Source organism: Cervus canadensis, chromosome 9 (assembly GCF_019320065.1).
Source record: "Cervus canadensis isolate Bull #8, Minnesota chromosome 9, ASM1932006v1, whole genome shotgun sequence".
Classification (NCBI taxonomy): Eukaryota; Metazoa; Chordata; class Mammalia; order Artiodactyla; family Cervidae; genus Cervus; species Cervus canadensis.
Window position 1 is genome coordinate 69,124,738 of NC_057394.1, and position 8,140 is coordinate 69,132,877.

General features: G+C 44.4%; 1 long non-coding RNA gene across 1 annotated transcript; it reads left to right on the forward strand.

Moving 5' to 3' along the window:
* The first annotated feature begins 1,168 nt into the window (after positions 1-1,168).
* On the forward strand, positions 1,169-7,874 carry LOC122447403. Its single transcript, XR_006271214.1, has 4 exons — positions 1,169-1,247; positions 4,345-4,411; positions 6,687-6,818; positions 7,040-7,874. It is a non-coding gene; the product is annotated as an uncharacterized LOC122447403 (long non-coding RNA).
* The last annotated feature ends 266 nt before the right edge of the window (positions 7,875-8,140 follow it).

The window sequence follows — 8,140 nt, forward strand, 5'->3', positions numbered from 1 at the left end:
AATAAAAGCCTAAGACAGTCTACATATAGCCATGAGCAAAGTGACAAATACTTGAAAGACCAGGGTAAAATCAAAGTACTGAAAGTTTTTTTTTTTTTAAGAGACTTAAAGGAGAGAAAGACCCTATTTGGTTAGGGAAATCCAGGAAGTCTTTGTAAGGGACTTTGTAAAAGAGAGTCTAAAGGAAGAGGACTATAGCCTATTCTCTGAAAGGTACACAGATGTTGAACAAGCAGATCTTGGGGAATCAACAGAGGGAAGGCCAATTTAAGTAAAAGAAAGTACATGCAAAGACACGAATGGGGAGGATTATGACCTGTATCCCAGAACAGGCTGTTGAGAATAGGCTGTATATGGGCTAGTTGCAGGATAAAAGCCTGAACAGATGAGTTAGGAACACATGGTGGAAACAGCCTAGAATGGAAACCTGCAAAGTGTTATGTTCTACTAAACAGAAAGTGAAGAGGAGTCATCAAAGGCTTCTTAGAGCACTGGTTGTGAGAGGTAGGTTATGTGGACAGCAGATTCTCTGGGCCTCAGGTTGTCACATATGCTTCATGCCCTGCTACAAGCACTGCTTTAGGAAGATTTATCTTACAGACTGTTTCCTCCTCTCAAATGTCAAGAAGAACAGAGGCAAAGATGATGGCCATATTAGTGTGGCAACTTGGTGCAACAAACTCAACTATCTGTACACTAGATTGGGTACAGAGTGGACAGGAGTTAGGGTAACAGTTAAGAATTTATTACAGTAGTCCAGGTAAAATGCTTTTAAAGACCCCCTAACTACAACCTGGTCATGAGACTGTACATGCAGTAGAAAAGCACACTTGAAGGAGAAGGTAGATGACTTTGCAACCAACCAATGGGGAAGGGGAAAGGTGAAAAAGGGAAGGCACAGAGAAGCATGACTGAGCCTGCAAGATTGAGTCACTGGGGGAAGGATGGTGTTTCCAAGTGAAGTAGTATGAGTTGGGAGGAAGAGGAGCCAATTTGCGGCTGAGGTTGTGGAAGATTATGCTGGATTTAGGATCTGTGGATTTCAGAGTGCCAGTGGCCATCTGGATCAAGTTGTCCAGCAGGCAGTTGGATTAGGTGGAGGTCAGGCTACATTCCTGGAGATTGTGCAAAGTGGTGAGCATTATTTGACCTATGGGGCAAGAGGTCTGCAGGATGCCCTTTGAGGATGAAGCCTTGAGAGATGGCCAGGTTTATTCTTAAACCTGGGGAAAAAGAGTCATGGAGAGGTAGAAGTCAGAGGGGTAAGAAGGAGGTTGGTCTTGCTTTGGGAATCCAGGTGTGTCAGATAACTTATACTGGTTCCTCCAGACTCCCTCTCCTGCTTCCTACATTCTGCTCTCAGGCCCAAGTGTGCCCCATATGGCTCCGTGTCTTTGGCTTTAAGATGTGTTGAGTCAAAGGGGAGTCTGGCAGGAGACACAGAGGAGGGAGGAGAGGGAGAGGTTGCCTTGCACTGGCTGTGATCTACTCACCGCTGTTCTCAAAGTATTAGTACCTGCTATGCATGATTCTCCTTCCAGGCTCTGTAACTTTCGCTCACCTTGTCCCTTGGGGCCAGGAGTGATAACTATTTGGCTGCTGCCATTTCTGAATGCATCTCATACCTTATGGCTCCCTTAGCTCTGCCTTCAGTTCTGTACTTAGCTTTTTATAACATTTGTAACACTTAATAAGTTATCCTAATTTGAGTGTTCTACTTGTTTGCTGTTGGGACCCCAAATGATATACCTACTATACCCTAATGTTAACAGTAAGTGTTAACTAGGAGTATGACTGGGAACACTGACATTGTCCTAACTCCTACCAATAGCGCCTTTTCTTTATAGGAATCAACAGCAAAATTTAATTGCCACCATAATTCTACCTAGTTCTTCAACTCCTACTCAGAAATTGACATGCACTGAATAAAGGGGACCTTTGCTAATCAAACTAAGCTGTTGTTCGTTGTTTTTAGCCACTAAGTCATGTCTGACTTTTTGTGACCCCATGGACTGTAGCTTGCCTGGCTCCTCTATGGGATTTTCCAGGCAAGAATAGTGAAGTGGGTTGCCATTTCCTTCTCCAGGGGATCTTCCTGACCCAGGCATCAAACCTGAGTCCCTGCATCTTCTGCATTGGCAGCTTTATGGCTGAGCCACACCTAGGCCTAAGACCACGAGTACATTTTTGACAAAGATGCTGACTGATGCATGAAGACAGTAAACACATAGATAAGAGGGAAGCATCCTTGATTCTTGATACTCTCAAGATGGGCACAACTATCAGTCAAATGCTGTAGGAGTAAAAAAGAATCCCTGCTCTTTGGCTGTCTGAAACACTTAGTGCTCTCCAGGAGGTCAATGGCCAGCCATTGTTGACAGCCTAGCTTCTCACAAGCTTCTCCACTTTCCGAGCTGAATCTTACACTGATTTCTCCAGCTTAAAGAAGACTTTTGAGGACAAGAATATCCAATTCCAGATATCTACCTGAATCAACCCTAGGGGCCCATGGAAACAGATGAATTCAGGATTTAGTGGTCTTTTTAAGCCACTAAATATTGGAAATATTTTAGTTATGAGAATTATAGAAGGGGGACTTCCCTTGTGGTCCAGCGGCTAAGACTCCACGTTCCCAACGCAGGGGTCCAAGTTTGATCCCTGGTCAGGAAACTAAACCACAACAAAGATAGAAGATCCCATATGTTGCAACTAACACCTGGTGCAACCAAATAAGTTTTTTTTTTTTTTTAAGAGGAACTATAGAGGGAAATTTCAGTAATTCTGGGGTACAGGGAGCCTGGTCTCATTTCTGAAACTTCATCTGTCCTTGTAGTATAAAAAAATATCTGAGAATGGGGTTTCGTGGCCTTGGCAGGGATAAGTTTTAGATTTCAAGAGAGAAGGAAGGAGTCTTTGAGCTAGGAAACATGTTTAAGTGGTGAATAAGCACAGGCACTGAGGTTTTTAAGAGCAGCTGGGTTTGGCAAATATGAGGCTGTTCCTTCTCTCCCTTTTTGTTTTCTTCTCTCCTTTGCACAGTGAGGCAGGCTTCTGGGGTCTGAGTATTTCTCTGGTCACTGGTCAGACCCGCAGGAGAGCTTCTCTGGACACCTTGAGAATGAGCTGTTCTGAGAAGCTTCCAAGCCTTTCAGCATGGCAGGACCAGGGGTGGCAGATTTCTGATGAGAGATGGTCCTGCTTTCAGGGCTCTGCATCAGAAGTCATACGGCTGGCAGATGCTGCTAAAAAAGCCAGCACATTCCATTCAAGGCGGTGCTTCTAGCATACTGCAGCTGAAGAAGGGACATACTCTGGGTTACAGCCAAGGCTGAGTGTTGGAGAGTGACTTCAGAGGTAAAACTTGACCTCTCTCCCCTTAAAGAGGAAACTACCAGGAAGGGATTCTAAATCATGAAACAAGACACTAAGGTTGCTTTTACTATCCCCAAGCTCATGGCTCACAAAACTATTGTTAATCCTGGTCTCACCATGTAGCTTTAGGAATGAACACACTATCCTATGATGGGTATGTTTTAAGTTATGTCTTCTATGCATGTAGTATCTTCAACAGAAATGCACATCAAGATTTGCTATAAATAATCCTGATGGGGATAATCAAAAGTTGTGGCCACGTGACTTCCTAGTTTTCCTTCACTTTGATTTATATCTGCTGTGTTCTTTGAGATAACAGAGACTCCTATTTATTACTGCTAATTCCTTGACACAGAATCCCCCTGAAGGATATGTATCATTTCCCTTTTCTCCCAAACATACATTCATGTTAAAAGTCTTTCCTGTAAGTGGGGAAATTTATAGCAAACAAAAAATTGCTGCATCAGTTCAAGTTTTCAGAGAAATCCTGAAGGGACTGAAGCAAGTACATTTAGCTAAGCTGCGCAACAACACGAGGCTAATTCTGGGGAAGAAGGAGGGAAAGCGTACTAGGAAAATGTAGATGGCAATAATTGGACAGTCTCAAAGTGACAGCTCTGCGACATGAATGCAGAGTCAAATTCATTTTATTTATTGTTTTTATTTTATTTATCTTTGACTGCCTTGGGTCTTCGTTGCTGCACGCAGGCTTTCTCTAGTCGCGATGAGTGGGGACTACTCTTCGTTGTGGCGTGAGGGCTTCTCATTGCCGTGGCTTCTCTTGTCGCAGAGCATGGGCTCAGCAGTTGTGGCACACAGGCTTAGGTGACCTGTGCTATGTGGGGTCTTCCCAGACGAGGGATCGAATTCATGCTCCCTGCATTGGCAGGTGGATTCTTAACCACTGGACCACCAGGGAAGCCCTAAATTAGTTTTAAATAATAACATGTCTCATCTGCTTTGTGTTATTAGGTCTGAGACAGTGCTCTGAGCAACTACCATGCACTATCTGATTTCGTCCTCACATCAACATTCTGAGGTATGGAAATTGTGGTTATTTACATTTGCTAGATGGTGAAACTGTGGCCCAGTCACACAGTTTGCAAACAGTAGATCAAGTATTCAAATTTGGGTCTGACGCCAACATTTCTCCAACAAATGTATTTCATTTCATTTCTCCAACAAATAGAAATTGGGCACCCACTCTAAGTCAGGCATTGGTAATGGGCAGACAGTGGTATCTGTCTGCGGGACATTTATAATCCAGTAATGGTGATGAATGTTAATCACATATTTGGGTTAGAATTGTCATACACACCATGAACAAATGGTAGAAGATATTCTCTTATATATTGCAAACCCCAAGATCATGCCTGTGTCAGATTCCCAGGAAATACTGCTTGAATTGTGGACTAACCCTAGTCTTGGCAGAGGACCAGGAAAGCTTTTCTAAGGTCTTGAACCTTGAGACTTGAAGGATGATTTGGGCTGATTGGGAGGTAGGAGAAGCTTGCCAGAAAGGAGTGTTTTAAGCTGCCCACCTAAAGTACTCAATTCCAGGAAGAACCTTAGCAGTTAGAAGAGATACAAAGTAGTCCAAAATTGAAGCATGGAAGGTGGGCGAGTGTAAGTGAGGGTCAGTGCAGTTTAGTCGCTCTGTCGTGTCTAACTCTTTGCAACCCCATGGACTGCAGCACGCCAGGCTTCCCTGTCCATTACCAACTCCTAGAGCTTGCTCAAACTCATGTCCATTCAGTCAGTGATGCCATCCAACCATTTCATCCTCTGTCGTCCCCTTCCCCTCACGCCTTCAATCTTTCCTAGCATCAGGGTCTTTTCCAATGAGTCAGTTCTTCGCATCAGGTGGCCAAAGTATTGGAGTTTCAGCTTCAGCATCAGTCCCTCCAATGAATATTCAGGACTGATTTCCTTTAGGATGGACTGGTTGGATCTCCTTGCAGTCCAAGGGACTCTCAAGAGTCTTCTCCAACACCACAGTTCAAAAGCATCAATTCTTCAGTGCTCAGCTTTCTTTATAGTCCAACTCTACAGTCCAACTCCAACTTTATAGTCCAAGGTTCAAGTGAGGGTAGCCAAAGATAAACTATAAAAGTAAGAAAGGTAAGCTATCCAGGGTCATGTGAGCCACATAAAGATTTGGACTTCCCTGGTGGTGCAGTACATAAGAATCTGCCTACCAATGCAGGGGACACGGGTTCAATCCCTGGTTCAGGAAGACGTCACATGCCTCAGAGCAACTATGCCCATGCACCACAACCTCTGGGCTCGAGTGCTCCAACTACTGAAGCCCACACGCCTAGAGCCTGTGCTCCACAACAAGAGAAGCCACCGCAGTGGGAAGCCTGTGCACCAGAATGAATAGACCCTGCTCGCCACAATTAGAGAAAGTCCGAGCAAAGCAACAAAGAGCCAGTGCAGCCAAACATAAATAAATTTTTGAAAAACAGGTTTTAATCTTGATTCTAAGAGCAACAGGTTTCCAGGGAAGGATTTTAATAAGGAGACTATCACCCATGGGTTTCCACTGATCATTCTTGCTGGAGTGCAGTCAGTGGGAAGGTCATTTAGAGATCTGTCACCATGGTCCAGACTTGGACTAGGATGATGGCAGCAGAGAAGGGGAGAAGTGAGTAGATACTTAGGACGTAAATCCCTAGAAATGAAGGATAAGAGTGGGGAATTGTGTCTGTCAGGGTGCCTAAATTAGTTATCTATTGTGGCAAGACAAATTACCTCAAACAATAAGTATTTAGTATCTCACAGAGTGTCTTGAAAGGTCAGAGACCTGGGAGCAGCTTACCTGGGTGGCTCTGGCTCAGTCTTTCATGAGGCCAATGTGGAGTTGTTGCATGTGTCACAACATTCTTACGTTTTCATTGGGGCTAGAGGATCTGCTTTCAATCTCACTCACGTGATTGACTGCAGGCCTCAGTTCCTTACGACATGGGGAATGTCTGATGTGAAGGTTGATTCACCCCAAAGTGAATGATCAGAAAAAGAGAGAGTGTGCAAGGTGACCAAGAAGAAAGCTGCAGTGTTGTTCATGACCAGTCTCAGAAGAGACATGCCATCACTTCTGCCACCTTCTACAGTTAACACAGACCAAGTCTGACAAAGTGTGGGAGGGAACTACCCAAGGACATGAGGGGACTACACAGGAGGCACAGCCTGTTAGGGGCCACCTTGGAGGCTGATAACCACTGTGCTCGTTGTGAAAAAGACGGCACTTTCAAATGAGGGTAATTTGAGAAGTTGTGTGTATGTAGGAATAGTTGTTTTGTCTTCTTACACAGGGACAATTTACAAAGATGTGTGCAAGGAAAAGAAAGACCACAAAGGAATAAAGACCACACTGGAAGCAGAAACTGTTATCACCCCCTACACCCAAGGGCCAAGAGGAGGGAGAGGTTGCTGGAACTTCGAAGGTGAGAGAATCATGGACAGCAGGCCCACCTTGAGAGAAGCTGAGTTATTCTGCCAGGCGACATGGCCAGCCATGTGCCTGGACATGCGGGGAGCTGACTGCTACCACCTTTCTCTAGCTATGCATTCAATGACATCACATGGGTAGCCACATAGGTTTTAGTTGGTAATATAGCAGAGATACCGGTGAATAATATGAACCAGAACTTTTTTTTTCTTTCAGAGACCCAGTTGTTAAACATTTACAAGCACACTGCTGGACACAGCCAGCCTGAGGCAACCTCTCAATGTGGGAGCTAAGAAAACTCACTCACTCTCAAGTTAGGAATAGGACCAACTCAACCAGGAAGCCAAACACAGGGGCCTCTTGACTCAATTAATTGCTCTTGACTTCCTCTAGTCAAACCATCCCCTGGGGGAGACAGCAAGTGAAGGAGGGTGGAGCGTGGATCCAGCACAGCAAGGCTGCGTATCAAGTATGATTCTCCAGCTCCTTCCGCGAACAACCACATAGATGGCGATTCAATTCACTGGGCACTGAAAAAAGACAAAGTATCACTTGTCACAATCTCTTTTAATTATAATTTTGTACCCATCCATATCTCTCCTGCTTCCCCACATCAGTGGGGGTAACTTTGGCAAACAGCCGAAAACTGGATTCTCTAGTAGAGTCAGAGAATGAGTTCATTTTTTTGTTTAACTTTTTTAAAACAATAGAGACTGACTCTAATTGAGAGAATTTATTAGAAAGGTCTGAGAGAGCTCAGAGACTTGAAAAAGGACTTGAAGAACGAGGCTCATGAAGGCAGAAACAGGGCAACTCTGAATCACCCACATGGTAGGAAGTAATCAATGATCTCAGAGCACCTCTGATGAAGAAAATCCCTCTCCAATTTTTTTTTCTTTCATAACAGTCCTTGAGTTATTCTGTTCAAGATGCACTGTTGGAGGGCTTCCCTGGTAGTCCAGTGGTTAAGAATCTGCCTTGCATTGCAAGGGACACCAGTTCCATCCCTGGTCTGGGGCGATCCCACATGCCAGAGAGCAACTAAGCCCATGCACCACAACTACTGAGCTTGCGCTCTAGAGCCCAGGAGCCGCAACTACTGAGCCCACGTACCTAGAGCCTGTGCTCCACAACAAGAGAAGCAAATGCAATGAGAAGCCTGCACACTGCAATGAAGAGTAAAGCCCTTGTGCAACAACAAAGACCCACCACAGCCAAAAAATAAAATAAATATATCTTTAAAAAAAAAAAAAAAAGATGCACTGTCTTAGAGTGAAATCCGATTGGCCAGCTTCGGTCACTAACTACTCTTGGCAA